The sequence below is a fragment of the Lactuca saligna genome, chromosome 4 (genome assembly GCF_052625555.1).
Source record: "Lactuca saligna cultivar CGN05327 chromosome 4, ASM5262555v1, whole genome shotgun sequence".
Classification (NCBI taxonomy): domain Eukaryota; kingdom Viridiplantae; phylum Streptophyta; class Magnoliopsida; order Asterales; family Asteraceae; genus Lactuca; species Lactuca saligna.
The window spans coordinates 61,006,001-61,022,342 of record NC_136420.1 but is presented as its reverse complement, the minus strand read 5'-3'; positions in this window follow the sequence as shown (position 1 = coordinate 61,022,342).

The following is a 16,342-nucleotide window of genomic DNA, read 5'->3' as shown; positions in this document are numbered from 1 at the left end:
CGCAAGGAGTGTCACGCGTTCTTGGCACATGTTGTGGATGTAAAACACAAAGTCCAGGATATCAAGAGTGTGCCCGACGTACGCGATTTTCCTGATGTTTTTCCCGAGGACCTTCCAGGAATACCACCTGCGAGGCAAGTGGAGTTCCGAATCGATCTGGTTCCCGGGACTACCCCAGTAGCCAAAGCACCCTATCGATTAGCCCCGGCAGAAATGCAAGAGCTATCCAGCCAACTGAATGAACTACTGGGAAAAGGATTCATCAGACCGAGCTTCTCACCATGGGGAGCACCTGTACTGTTCGTGAAAAAGAAGGATGGATCATTCAGAATGTGCATCGACTACCGAGAACTCAACAAACTTACCATCAAGAACCGATACCCCCTACCCCGAATCGATGACTTGTTCGACCAACTCCAAGGAGCCAACTACTTCTCCAAGATCGATCTGAGGTCGGGATATCACCAGCTGCGAGTCCTGGAGAGTGATATCTCCAAGACGGCTTTCCGAACACGATACGGACATTACGAATTCGTAGTGATGCCGTTCGGGCTAACCAATGCCCCGGCCGTATTCATGGATCTAATGAATCGGGTATGTCGTCCATTCTTGGATAAATTCGTGATAGTATTCATAGACGACATACTCATTTATTCAAAGAATAAAGAAGAGCATGGTCAACATCTGAGGCAAGTGCTAGAGACGTTACGGACTGAGAGACTGTATGCAAAATTCTCAAAATGTGAATTTTGGATTAGAAAGGTGGACTTTCTCGGTCACGTGGTCAGCAAGGAAGGGATCCACGTGGATCCATCAAAAATTAAGGCTATCAAAAACTGGTCGGCGCCAACTACACCAACAGAAATTCGCCAATTCCTAGGCCTGGCTGGTTATTATCGACGGTTCATCCAGAATTTCTCCAGCATCGCAAAGCCTCTTACCGCCTTAACCCAGAAAGGTGTGACCTACAATTGGGGAGAAAAGCAAGATTCTGCATTTCAGACTTTGAAACAGGCCCTTTGCAGTGCGCCCATCCTTTCTCTCCCAGAAAGGACCGAAGATTTTGTAGTATATTGCGACGCTTCGAAGCAAGGGCTGGGTTGTGTACTAATGCAGAGGGGAAAGGTTATTGCATATGCCTCACGACAACTAAAAACGCATGAGGTCAATTACACCACTCATGATTTAGAGCTTGGGGCGGTGGTCTTCGCTCTTAAAATCTGGAGACACTACCTATATGGTACCAAATGCACTATTTTTACAGACCACAAGAGCCTACAACACATCTTCAACCAGAAGGAGTTGAACATGAGGCAACGACGTTGGGTCGAATTACTCAACGACTACGAATGTGAGATTCGCTATCACCCAGGAAAGGCTAATGTCGTGGCAGATGCCCTTAGCCGTAAGGAGTACTCTGGCCGAAGAGTGAAGTCATTAGCCATGTCCATCCATTCGCACCTGTCGACACAGGTCAAGGAAGCTCAGATAGAGGCCCTAAAACCCGAAAACATGACAAGTGAAACCCTTAGAGGAATGGAAAAGAATTTAGAAATCAAGAGTGATGGAGCACGCTACCTCATGAACCGAATATGGACGCCTAAGTTTGGTGGACTTAGAGAGGTAGTTATGAACGAGGCACACAAGACTCCATACTCCGTACACCCCGGATCAGACAAGATGTATCAAGATCTCAAACAACTCTACTGGTGGCCAAACATGAAAGCAGAGGTCGCTACATATGTGAGCAAGTGTTTGACTTGCGCCAAGATCAAGATAGAACACCAGAAACCCTCAGGACTACTCCAACAACCTGAAATACCTGAGTGGAAATGGGAGCAGATTTCCATGGACTTCATAACGAAACTGCCCAAAGCTCAGGGTGGCCAAGATACTATCTGGGTAATCGTCGATAGATTAACCAAGTCCGCTCATTTCCTACCGATCAAGGAAACTGATAAAATGGAAAAGCTATTGAGAATCTACATCCGGGAGATCGTACGACTCCATGGAGTGCCAATGTCTATCATCTCGGATAGAGACAGCAGATTCACGTCTAGGTTCTGGCAATCATTGCAAAAATCCATGGGAACAAGATTGGACATGAGTACAGCCTATCACCCCCAAACTGACGGACAGAGCGAAAGAACGATCCAAACCTTGGAAGACATGTTGCGAGCATGTGTAATCGACTTTGGTAAAGCATGGGATGTTCACTTACCTTTGGTTGAGTTCTCATATAACAATAGTTATCATACCAGTATCAATGCTGCTCCATTTGAAGCCCTTTACGGCCGTAAGTGCAGATCACCTCTGTGCTGGACGGAAGTAGGCGACACCCAACTAGACAAAAGGTCTAGTCCCTGATAGCACCCTCACTGGTCCAGAGATCATCAGAGAAACTACTGAAAAGATCGTGCAAATACGAGAGCGACTGAAATCCTCGAGGGATAGGCAAAAGAGCTACGCCGACAAAAGACGTAAACCATTGGAATTCCAGACTGGCGATCGGGTACTACTGAAAGTCTCACCCTGGAAGGGAATGATACGCTTTGGAAAGCGTGGGAAGCTGAATCCTAGGTACATTGGACCCTTCGAAATCATTTCAAGGGTTGGTCCAGTAGCCTACAAACTCCAACTTCCAATAGAGCTTAACAAAGTACATCCAGTATTCCACGTGTCAAATCTGAAGAAGTGTCTGTCCGACGAAACACTTGTCATTCCACTCGATGAGATCGAACTAAATGAAAATCTTAACTTTGTGGAAGAACCTGTCGAGATCATGGATAGGGAAATTAAACGAACTAAACAGAGTCGCATTCCAATAGTAAAGGTCCGATGGAATGCTAAGAGGGGACCCGAGTTCACGTGGGAGCGAGAGGACCAAATGCAACAGAAGTATCCACATCTCTTCCCCAGCCCCTAAGACTCTTCTTTTGTATTAAAAAAATTTCGGGACGAAATTCCCTCTAACGGGGGGATGATGTAACAACCCGTTATTTCATGTCAGTAAAGATCGAGTCATGTAACCTCCTTGAGAAATAAAATAGAAAATGAAGTATTCAAAAACTCTATTTGGGGTACACTATGTGGTAGTTATCATCTTAAGGTTTCCAAACATATAAATAACACAAAAATCCGAGTTATAACGAAGAAGTTATGCTCATTATAAGTTTTCCAACAAAAACCAGTAAATACAAAGTTACGTAAAAACGCAAAGTTTTAATAAAACATTTTCTGACCTTAGGTGTCTAAATGAAAGTGATAGGTATCGTTAAACTACAAACATGCATAAAAAGAACGCTCAAATCGGACATCATATGAATAAGTTATGAATTTTTAAAGAAATTCCTTAAACACGTCACTTTAATAAATAAATAATAAAAAATAATTTCGGAATTTGCCAACGGAATCTAAATGAAAGTTGTAGATCGTAGTCTCACCTTCGCGGGGATATAAAGAACGCCAAAAACGGAGTTCGTATGAGGGAGATATGAATTTTTGAAGTTTGATAATTAATTTATATATAATTTTTATTCAAAATTTGGTATTATCCGAAGTGGAGTCAGCCTAAGGCGATAGTACGCGCCGCGTACCCTAGTACGCCCAGTGTACTGAGAGGCCACGGCCTCGGATCGTCCACGTCGCACGATCCGAGACCCGACCCGACGTCCCATCCGACCCGCGTGACAGCGACCCGTCCCATCCGACCCGCGAACCCAGGAACCCGTCCCATCCGAAGCAGAGGCGGTCGGGTTCGGTCATGCGTGACGTACGCGTACGCGCTGCGAACTAGCGTACGCCCCGCGTACGGAGGCAGACAAGCCTCCCTATAAAAGGGATGCGAGGGCTTCCGAAAAAAGGGCTCATTCTCTCTCATTTTACTTGCATTTCTCCTCGTTTTCCGTGCTCGTACTACCCCGAAGCCCTGGTCACTTCGTGCAAGACCCGAAGGTCGATTTTCCCTCGAGGAATCCCGAGACTTCCGAGGAAAATCCATTTCCCGAGACGAAACTCTGCCGTCTTTCCATCATGCTATCTTCAAGCTGTCAAGTGAGTTCATACCCCTTTCAAACACACTTTAAATACATTTTTAAATGCTTTTATACTCTTTTAGGGGGGGGGGGGATACAAGTAAACATACGGTTATTATCGTGTATTTTATAAAGTTTCACTTTACTTGTGTTATCAAATAAACCACTTGGAACTCATTACTATTATGGAAAACTCTTCTCCTACTTTGTGTGCATTAGACTTATACGAAGTGTATAATGATCTTCATTGTTAAAACATTTTATACATTCTAAAAACTTATGATTTTGCTTTATCAAACATTGTGAAAAAGGTTAAACTTTGCATACAAAAACTATCATGTTAATATATACTTAATTGAGAATCCATGAGACGCGTACATCTTCAAACGTTACTTTTCTTTATTAGAAAGTACTGCAGTAAGGCCTGTTTATAACCAGAATCTCCCGCGACGAGAACGTGTCAAATGTGTATAGATCTATACGGGAAGTCATGATCCCGCACCCTGACTGTTAGCTACGGTCCGTCTTTTGGGGTGACAGTTGTCATAGCACTGCGACGCCTGAAGAACGTCGTTACAGGCATATTATGTTTAGTATGGTTATAAAACTCATCGGATATACAATTATTATGATATTCAGTTTTGATGAGCGAGTAGTTATTAAAACTATTCTTCATCCAACCGGTTCGGTCTTCACGTAGTTTTATTATATATAGAACTATGACACGACTTACGAGAAACGTCGGTTTCTTGCAGTTTTCGGTCTTAGAGACTGCCATTTTGTGTGAGGAAAATAATGGTTTTTCCTGCATACAAACCAAACAACTAATAGGAAAATAAGGGATTTTCCCGGTGCAATCCTTTACAACTTATAACACGAATATTTATATGCATTACATATTTTTATAAGAAAATAAGGGTTTTTCCTTGGAAAACACAACAAATCGTATTTCAAACTTTTAGGGATAATATGGGATTTTCTGGAGCTAATGCATTCATTTTCAACACAACAAATCACAACTCTTTACATTTTGAAATGCTACGTTTACTGGAAAACATACACACATTTTGGAATGGCATCCAATTTTTCTAAACTACTTATGGACTCACCAACTTAATTGTTGACACTTTTTCTTTGAAATAACTTGTATTCTCAGGAAATCACTAAGCAGGTTGGGAATCAACTTTTGGGATTAACGCACTGGTGTTAATTACTTCATCTTGAATGATGTTTATGTACCTTTATTTTGAACATGTAATGAATACAACTATGTAAACATCTTGCAAACTTATTATATATGGTGGTGTGTACTTTCCTTTCTATGAACTGTTATGATATTGAACATGATGTCCTCCGCCCCCGAACGTTTCCGCCGTTCTGGTTTGGGGGTGTGACAGAATCTCTTCTTTATGAACCTCTTGAGATTGGACACCATCATGGCATAATCCTCAGACGTGAGGTCATATTCCTCCAAGTTGAGGTCTTCATCCTCCATCACAGCTTTACTTTTAGATAGGAGGGCCAACGAACCAAGACTAGAAACGATGTTCTTTTCTTGCAACATAATCTTCTCTTGGGACTTGAGAATACCCACCAGTTTCGCCAAAGAGTATGATTTAAACTGCTCATGGTCTTTGACTGTGGAAACCACTGCTCTCCATTCAGACCTCAGTCCATTCAAGAAAGTAACCTTCTGTTCGATAAGCTTCCTTTCAATATCATGTTTGATCATCTTGCTGAGAAGATGATTGAAGCAATCAAACGTCTGGGTCACCGTTTCTTTGGCCCCTTGCCTGAATTCTCCAAACTCAGATAAAAGCAAAGTTTGAATAGAATGTTCAAGATCCTCGTCTGTACAATACAGTTCACGAAGTCTATCCCAAACTTCCTTTGTCGTCGGCATGAGTTGACCAACCTGAATGTGTCGGACTGAAGGGCGAATCTGATCAACTTTAACGCCTTAATATTGCACTGGAATTTGTCCTTTTCATCTTGTGCAATATCCTTCACTTCCTTTAGCAGATCATTGTACTCCTTTTGAGTCGTAATAATTCTGGACGTTGCAGAATGAGAAAACGGTCCATTGATGATGGCTTCCCATATGAGGTACCCATTATCCTCCGATCCAATCACGTAGTCTTCAAAGTGATGCGCCCATACTTCATAGTCATGGGTGTATAAGATTGGAATCTTTGTCGTCGAACCGATGCTGTTGGAAATATTAATAGGGTTTGATTGCGTCGCGTCCATTATGATCGTAAAAACCTGTTCAAAGATCAGACTTGTAATAAAGCAGATTAGGGCAAAACAATAAATATCAAGATACGTCAATAAAGAGATGACGGCTCAATAAATATTGATAATTGCGGAAAAACCCTAATGGAAATCTTTTTCACAGAAAAGATGTGTATCAATTACACAGCCTCCTGCTCTGATACCAATTGATGCGATTAAACCAACCTTTAATCTACAAAGATCGATTAGATCTTGAACAAGTATGTAAATATAAAACTGTATGAACGCAATAATAAGAACAAGTCAAGATGGAATCAAACGTGTCGAATGATTAAACAAAATCCTCAGAAGAGCTCGATTAAGAACATCAACTGTAGAGGATTGGTAGGTTACAAGAACGATTAAAGAAACCAGTTATACTCTAGATGAAATGCTATGTCGTTAATCTCTAAAATCGTTAACCTAATAAGCATGCAAGCGTAAACTTATATACAAAACATAAAAGGTTCTCGGTTGGACAGGCCCAAACCGGAATGCAAAGTAACTTATACTATCGAGCCCAAAAGATGCAATCTTCAAAATAATCTTCAGCCCAACAAATATGAAACACACATTTGAAAACACGTTTTGAGTACAAGAATTCCCTTGTACTTTGCTTGTGTTCCGCCCCTGAAAACAGTGAAAAACAGTGAAAAAGGGTAGGGGTATGAACTCACCGGACTCGGAAACGTGTCGGTTTTGAATGCTAGACGTTGGTTCGGGGTTTGATTACTCGCGATGTCCCTATCTAAAATGAAATAATGTCCATATATATGCAATTAGGGATACATTCACTAATATATGGAACATTACACTCCAATGAGGTTAAACACCTCAAAACGAGCGTTTGGAGTGACCCGGGTGACATCTTCGGACGTGTAATGGCACTAGGGACTTGGGACTTGAGTTTACTCCCCAAGAGTAAACATTTTAAAGAGTTTACAACTATGGAACACACACATACATGAGTTTACGGTCGTAAACTCGTGTGGGTGTGGTTTTGATGGTTTAAGGGCTCAAATGGACATAGGGATTGCTAGAATGGATTATCTAAAATGCCTTGGGACACTTGGAATGAATTTATACCATTTAAAACATGAGTTTACGGCCACACACATAGAGTTTACGGCCGTAAACTCACCCTTGGCTAAGAATGGTTAATTTAAACTATTTAGGGCAATCACATGTGATTCAAACTAATTTTCTAAGCATTGTTATGAATTAAGATTACCATTTTACAAACTTATAGGAGTTTACGGCCTAGGAGGAGTTCTTTGGCTGTAAACTCACTTATGTGGGGTATATGTTGTGTTTAAGGTCTCCAAACCATTTTTAGATGAATCTAGGATTTACCACAAAGCCATTGGTTGAGTTTGAAAGCATTTTGACATGTTTAAGGGCACTAAATCATTATTTAAGAGGAGTTTACGGCCCAAGAGTACGTCTTGGCCGTAAACTCATTTTTATTACTCAAAAATCAAGTTTAAAGTGTTCCAAGTCTAGATTAGCAAGTCCAAAGGTCATATCTAAGCCCCAACTATGATTTGGAAGGGTTAATTGGCTCAAAAACCCTTTGAATATGAGTTTACGGCCCAAGAATGATCCTTGGCCGTAAACTCCTTCAAACCTCATAAAATTCATGTTTTAATTGTTTAGAGTCCATATCTTGAAGTCCCTTGGCCATATCTAAAGTCCAAATGAGTTTAGGAAGGAGTTTAAGGGCTTAAAACCCTTCAAATTGGTGTTTACGGCCTAGGCATGCTCCTGGGCCGTAAACTCACATATGTTGTCCTATTTTGTGATTAAATGTCGAATTTGGAAGCCAAACATGCTATAGATTAAGGCTAGGAAGGTACCTTAGAGATTTGAAGCCTTAAATTTGAGTTTTCATCTCTTAAACTTGGATGAGGAGAGAGGTGGGTAGTGTTTAGTGGTAATTTGACCAAAGGCTTCACATGAAGTCTTAAACACATTTATATAGTGTTTAATTTTTGGACACGGTGGAATTCTACCCGATACCGATGTTAGACAAGGCTTTTGGTCGTACCCGATTGAGTTACCGTAACCCGATATGGTAATTTCTATAAATATTCCGATCAATAAAGTTGGGTGTTAAAATGATTTCTAAATGTATTAAGACATCCCATTAAGTCATTTTAAATGTGTACTAAATAATGACTTAATTAAACGGAAGATCGGAAATTGAAATTGGAAACGATGATTGGTTGCGCGAATTGTACTATGAAAGAGTTACAATAAATGATACGGAAATTTCGGGTTGTTACATTATCCCCCCGTTAAAGGGAATTTCGTCCCGAAATTCAAAGTTTAGAACATAAGACAAGATACAAATCATGGATAAGAAAAGAGTTGTGGATACTTCTGTTTCATTGAATCTTCCCGTTCCCAAGTGAATTCCGGTCCCCGCTTGGCATTCCAGCGAACCTTCACTAACGGGATGCAACTTTGTTTTGTACGTTTGACTTCTCGATCCATGATTTCGATCGGTTCCTCCACAAAGTTGAGGTTTTCATTGATCTCGATGTCGTCTAAAGGAAATGTTAGGGTTTCATCGGATAGGCACTTTTTGAGATTTGAAACATGGAAGACAGGATGAATGTTACTGAGTTCGTGAGGTAAATGGAGTTTATAGGCAACTGGACCGATCCTGGAGAGGATCTCAAAGGGTCCAATGTACCTTGGATTAAGTTTCCCACGCTTACCAAAGCGTACAGTGCCTTTCCAGGGCGAGACTTTTAACAGGACACGGTCTCCAACCTGGAATTCTAGTGGTTTCCGACGGTTATCAGCGTAACTCTTTTGACGATCACGTGAAGCTTTCAGTCGGTTACGGATTTGAATGATCTTTTCGGTGGTTTCGCGGATGATTTCAGGACCAGTGAGAGCACTATCGGGGACTCGACTCCTGGCCAACTGTGTATCCCCCACCTCGGCCCAGCAGAGAGGGGATCTGCACTTACGACCGTATCGGGCTTCGAACGGAGTAGCCCTAATGCTGGTGTGGTAACTGTTGTTGTACGAGAACTCGATCAAGGATAGATGTGTATCCCGCGACTTTCCAAAGTCAATGACACATGCCCGAAGCATGTCCTCCAGGGTTTGGATTGTTCTCTCACTCTGTCCATCGGTCTGAGGATGATACGACGTGCTCATATCTAGTTTGGTTCCAAGGGCTTTCTGAAGGGATTGCCAGAATCTGGAGGTAAACCTACTATCTCGATCAGAGATAATGGATACAGGTACACCGTGTAGACGTACTACCTCCTGGATGTAGATTCGCGCGAGTCTCTCCATCTTGTATGATTCTTTGATCGGGATGAAATGAGCGGATTTTGTCAAACGATCGACAATTACCCAAATGGTATCATACCCACTAGAACACTTGGGTAGTTTGGTGATGAAGTCCATGGTAATCATCTCCCATTTCCACTCGGGCATCTCGGGTTGTTGGAGCAGACCTGAAGGTTTCTGATGTTCGAATTTGACTTTGGCGCAAGTCAGACACTTGCCCACAAATGTAGCTATCTCAGCTTTCATGTTTGGCCACCAGTATTGTTTCTTGAGATCCAGGTACATCTTGTCCGAACCCGGGTGAACAGAGTATTTGGTTCTGTGTGCTTCCTCCATGACTATTTCCCTGAATCCACCGGATTTGGGAATCCAGATTCGATTCATGAAACAGTGAACTCCGTCACCTCTGATCTCAAGTTTCTTTTCCATCCCTCTCAAGGTTTCATCTGACACGTTCTCAGGTTTGAGGGTTGTATACTGAGCTTCTCGGATTTGCATGGGTAGATTGGAATGAATGGTCATCGTCTGGTTCTTCACTTTGTGGCCTGCACTATCCTTTCGGCTAAGGGCATCTGCTACCACATTGGCCTTGCCGGGTTGGTAACGGATTTCACACTCATAATCACTGAGTAATTCTACCCATCGTCATTGCCTCATGTTTAAGTCTTTTTGAATAAAGATGTGTTGCCAACTCTTGTGATCAGTGAAGATTGTGCACTTGGTTCCGTAGAGATAATGTCTCCAAATCTTCAATGCGAAGACTACTGCTCCTAGTTCCAAGTCATGTGTGGTATAGTTGACCTCGTGTGCTTTCAGCTGTCTAGAGGCATAGGCAATCACCTTTCCTCTTTGCATAAGCACATAGCCTAAACCTTGATTAGACGTATCGCAGAAGACAACGAAATCCTCTGTCCCTTCGGGCAGAGACAGAACAGGCGCGCTGCATAAGGCTTTCTTTAATGTTTGGAATGCGGTTTCTTGTTTTTCACTCCAACAAAAGGGTACACCTTTCTGTATTAGATTGGTTAAAGGTTTGGCAATTTTGGAAAAGTTCTGAATGAATCGTCGATACTAGCCGGCGAGACCCAAAAATTGACGAATTTCTATGGGTGTTTTCGGTGCCGACCAATTCTCTATCGCTTTAATCTTGGAAGGATCTACATGAATACCCTCCTCGCTTACCACGTGACCGAGGAAAGTTACCTTCCGTATCCAGAATTCACATTTGGAAAATTTCGCGTATAGCTTTTCGGATCTAAGGGTTTCCAACACTAGCCTCAAGTGTTGCTTGTGGTCTTCTTCGCTTTTGGAGTATATGAGGATGTCGTCAATGAACAAGATAACGAATTTGTCTAAGAAAGGACGGCACACCCGGTTCATCAGGTCCATGAACACAGCCGGTGCATTGGTTAGACCAAAGGGCATCACTACGAATTCGTAGTGTCCATACCGAGTCCTAAAAGCTGTCTTGGGAACATCATTCTCCTGGACCCGTAACTGATGGTACCCTGACCGAAGGTCTATCTTGGAAAAATAGCTGGCTCCCTGGAGTTGATCGAAGAGGTCGTCTATTCTTGGAAGAGGATATCGGTTCTTAACGGTTAACTTGTTCAGTTCACGATAATCGATACACATCCGAAAGGATCCATCTTTCTTTTTGACAAACAGAATCGGAGCTCCCCAGGGTGAGGAACTTGGTCTAATGAATCCTTTACTGAGCAACTCATTGAGTTGACTGGATAACTCCTGCATTTCTGCGGGAGCTAAGCGATACGGGGATTTTGCTACGGGAGTAGCTTCAGGAATTAGGTCAATACGGAACTCGACCTGTCGTTCGGGAGGAATTCCTGGAAGTTCTTCGGGAAACACATCAGAAAAGTTACAGACTTCGGGGATGCTCGCGAGGTCTCTAACTTCTTGTTTCTCGTTGATCACATGAGCTAAGAATGCAACACACTCCTTTCGAAGGAGCTTTCGAGCTTTGATGCACGAAATGATATGAAGGTTGGAACTGGGTTTATCGCCATAGATTACGAGAGTTTGATCCGAAGGAAGATTGAGACGGATAGCTTTTTCGTAACAAAGAATGTCAGCATGATTGGGGCTCAACCAATCCATGCCAATGATAACATCAAAGCTCTTAATGGAAACAGGCATGAGATCTATAGGAAATGAGTGATCATTTAAGGTAAGCGTACAGCCTATGAATACATCGTTAGCGCTTTCTTTCTCACCGTTAGCCATCTCGACGGTATACGTTTCAGTTAGTGGTTGAGGATTTGGTTTTAGATTATGTTTGAATGCATGACTAACAAAACTCCTTTCAGCACCCGAATCGAAAAGAATACTAGCATATGAGTTGTCGAGAAGGAACGTACCCGAAACAACAGTAGGATCAGCAACTACTTCCTCCCATCCCATGGTTAGAACCCTTCCAGTGTTATCGGCAGTTGACTTCTTGGGACAGTTCCTTTTAAAGTGCCCAACTTCCCCACAATTGTAGCAGGCTTGACTAACACCTGCTCCCGATGATTGATTGGCTGATTGGGTAGGAGTTCTGCAGTATCGAACTGTGTGCCCTTTCTTGCCACAGTTGGTGCAAGACAATTCTCGACAGGGACCAGGATGATGATGGTATTTACACTTATCACACAGAGGGAGGTTACCAGCATATTTACTGGTAGGAGTTGAGGCTATGGATCCCATGACAGAAACAGTAGCAACAGGGGTAGTAGTAGCAGCATGGACTGCTACCGTCTGTTGTTTCTTGGATGATCCCTGAGAAGATTGACCCTTCTTCTTCTTCCAAAATTTCCTATTTTCACCACTCCTTTCAGTCGGCTCAGAAGTGGTAGTAATTTCCTTAACATCGTCGCTGTGATCAATCAGAATTTGTGCTAAGGTCTTGGCACTATCGTAGGTATCCGGACGAGCAGCCAAAACGTGACTCTTTATTGGTTGAGATAACCCCCAAACGAACCTTTCGATCTTTTTGTTTTCAGGAGTGACTAATCTCGGGCAGAGAAGTGCGAGATCATCAAATCGGGAAGTATATGCAGCAATGTCGGAACCTTTCATCTTCAGGTTCCAGAGCTCGTGCTCTAATTTCTGCATTTCACCACGGGGGCAGTACTCGGCAATGAGAAGTTCTTTCATGGCCTCCCAGCCCATGGCATTGGCTACGGGTAAGGTTAGAGATTTGACTCGGCCATTCCACCAAGTCAAGGCTCTATCAACGAAGGTACAGGCCGCAAATTTAACTTTATCGGACTCCGCACAAGCACAGATTTCAAAGATGGACTCTATTTTCTCGAACCATCGAGATAAGGAAATGACACCTCCAGCGCCATTAAAGGATGTTGGTTTTGCGTTCATGAAATCCTTGTAGGAACCCCCTCTTTGGTGTCCCTGGCTACTTTCAGGGTTTTGAGATTGAGGACCACCACTTGAACCACTAGGGTTCATTTGTGACATAGCTGCTACCATTGCAGCTGTCATCATCGTCTGGAGTGATGCTAGGTCAAACTGGGGAGGAGGTGGCGGCGAGGAAGGATTGTTGTTGTTCTTTGAGCTAGGTCTCTTTCGGGGAGGCATCTTGATCTAATAAGATCAAGAAAGAGAGGATGGTAAGTCCTCTATATTGAATCGATAGACATGACAGTTATATGATTCGAGCAAGCGATAAAGCAGGAAAGAGTTATCGAACAGATAATTTATCGCTAAGAGTAATCACAGAAAACCACTCGAATAAGGATTACCACAGAGGATTTGGAATTGAGAAATACTCCCATAGTATTTCATGAATTGTTTACGACAATGATTCGATGTTTGGGATATTAGGGTAAGTTTTAGGCATGCCACATACCACAGTCACTCCCAAGCACATGTTGGCCGTGTCTCGAATGAATATAGTTGGCCAGGCCATATTGACCCTAGACACGACTACATAACTGCCCAGGTTTAACCATAGCACACAACACCCAATTACTTATGTTCGGTTCTACTTGTGGCTACGGATGTCGACGGTTCGGTATACTTGTATACTTTTGAAAATACTTGTAGTTTGAAGATACTTTTAATTCAGAGCACTTAGGCCCTTTAGCGTTTATAGTTTTATACCATGTAAGGTTTGGTATACTTCATTCACTATAAACAAGGGCTCTGATACCAATCTGTCACACCCCGAAAACCGAAGGCGGAAAACATTTCCGGAGTTGACTACCACGTTGAGTATCAAATCCAATGCACATAGTAAGTAAAGTAAAACAACCATTACATTACATAATAAAAGTTTTACAGTTTTTTCAAAAGTAAAGTTTGTACAGTTGTGATACATAGTATATATAGACAAAATGAAACGGATCTTCATGTACTCCGTCTTCGAGCAAAAGGATCTTCGGGTACCTATACTAATGCTGACCTGAGAACACTAGCGGTTTGAAAATCAGCATAAAGCTGGTGAGTTCATAAGCGGTTTTTGTTTGTAAAAATGTTTCAAGTTCCTTTCTGTTTCTGAAATGTTATGTACACCAAGAAAACCCCGTATTTTCTTAAAAGTTGGTTATTGTTTCACAAATGTAAAGTATAGTAAGTTTGTACAATGAAAACATGTCTACTCATGTGAAAATGTATAGTTGATTATCTGACTGATTAAACTGTTCTGTTTACTTATCATGTGTTACCAGGAAAGTCCCATACTTTCCTTATTGTATGTTACAAATTGTAAAAGATGTAATGTTATCCAGTTTGTTACTCTTTCTAGTTATGTAAGTGTTACCCAGGAAAGCCCCATGCTTTCCTGCATGTAGGTTTCTAATGTAAACGATGTTAAAGATGTAAAAGATGTAATCGTGATTAGGTTCCATGTTTTCCCCAAGAAAGTCCCGTACTTTCCTGATTGTTAGTTACAGTAAGTGAAAGATGTAATAGATGTAAACGATGTATAAAGTAATTCATTATTACTGTAAGTAAATCTCTGTTATCCTAATTGCGAGTTCCATAACCATACAATAGACTGAAACCTGTGGCAATAAGTAGTCCACATGTGGCAATAAGTCGTCCACATACTTATGACTTTCGTCACCCTTGAACCATTTCGGTTCGGCTGTAGCTAGCAGCCAGGTGGGGGTAGTCATCCCCGTATAGATCTATACACTCAAGTCACGCTCTCTAAATACCAGAGATTCTGGTTATGGGTGTAGTCCTCCACTCGCGTAATCTGGGTGGAGTGTTCTTCGAGGACGTGTCTCCAATCATACAAGAATAACAAATTTACTAGTAATAATATGATAGTCCTCCACTCGTGTATGTGTGTGGAGTGTTTCCGAGGATAAAACAGTGTACAGGTATTATGTTCAAATGTTTTAATGTCATGCTTTTAACTGATAAAATGTGGAAAACCATTTGTGAAATATATGTAAAATATACTAGTTTAAAGACCTATTTCACAAATATATGTTACGTGATCTGTATGTTCAATCTGTTATCAGTTGTAGTAATCAGTTTGAAAAGCATAAGAATATGAAACACACATTTGAAAACATGTTTTGAGTACAAGAATTCCCTTGTACTTTGCTTGCGTTCCCCCCTGAAAACAGTGAAAAACAGTGAAAAAGGGTAGGGGTATGAACTCACCGGACTCGGAAACGTGTCGGTTTTGAATGCTAGATGTTGGTTCGGGGTTTGATTACTCGTGATGTCCCTATGTAAAATGAAATAATGTCCATATATATGCAATTAGGGATACATTCACTAATCATATGGAACATTACACTCCAATGAGGTTAAACACCTCAAAACGAGCGTTTGGAGTGACCCGGGTGACATCTTCGGACGTGTAATGGCACCAGGGACTTGGGACTTGAGTTTACTCCCCAAGAGTAAACATTTTAAAGAGTTTAAAACTATGGAACACACACATACATGAGTTTACGGCCGTAAACTCATGTGGGTGTGGTTTTGATGGTTTAAGGGCTCAAATGGACATAGGGATTGCTAGAATGGATTATCTAAAATGCCTTGGAACACTTGGAATGAATTTATACCATTTAAAACATGAGTTTACAGCCACACACATAGATTTTATGGCCGTAAACTCACCCTTGGCTAAGAATGGTTAATTTAAACTATTTAGGGCAATCACATGTGATTCAAACTAATTTTCTAAGCATTGTTATGAATTTAGATTACCATTTTACAAACTTATAGGAGTTTACAGCCTAGGAGGAGTTCTTTGGCCGTAAACTCACTTATGTAGGGTATATGTTGTGTTTAAGGTCTCCAAACCATTTTTAGATGAATCTAGGATTTACCACAAAGCCATTGGTTGAGTTTGAAAGCATTTTGACATGTTTAAGGGCACTAAATCATCATTTAAGAGGAGTTTACGGCCCAAGAGTATGTCTTGGCCATAAACTCATTTTTATTACTCAAAAATCAAGTTTAAAGTGTTCCAAGTCTAGATTAGCAAGTCCAAAGGTCATATCTAAGCCCCAACTATGATTTGGAAGGGTTAATTGGCTCAAAAACCCTTTGAATATGAGTTTACGGCCCAAGAATGATCCTTGGCCGTAAACTCCTTCAAACCTCATAAAATTCATGTTTTAATTGTTTAGAGTCCATATCTTGAAGTCCCTTGGCCATATCTAAAGTCCAAATGAGTTTAGGAAGGAGTTTAAGGGCTTAAAACCCTTCAAATTGGTGTTTACGGCCTAGGCATTCTC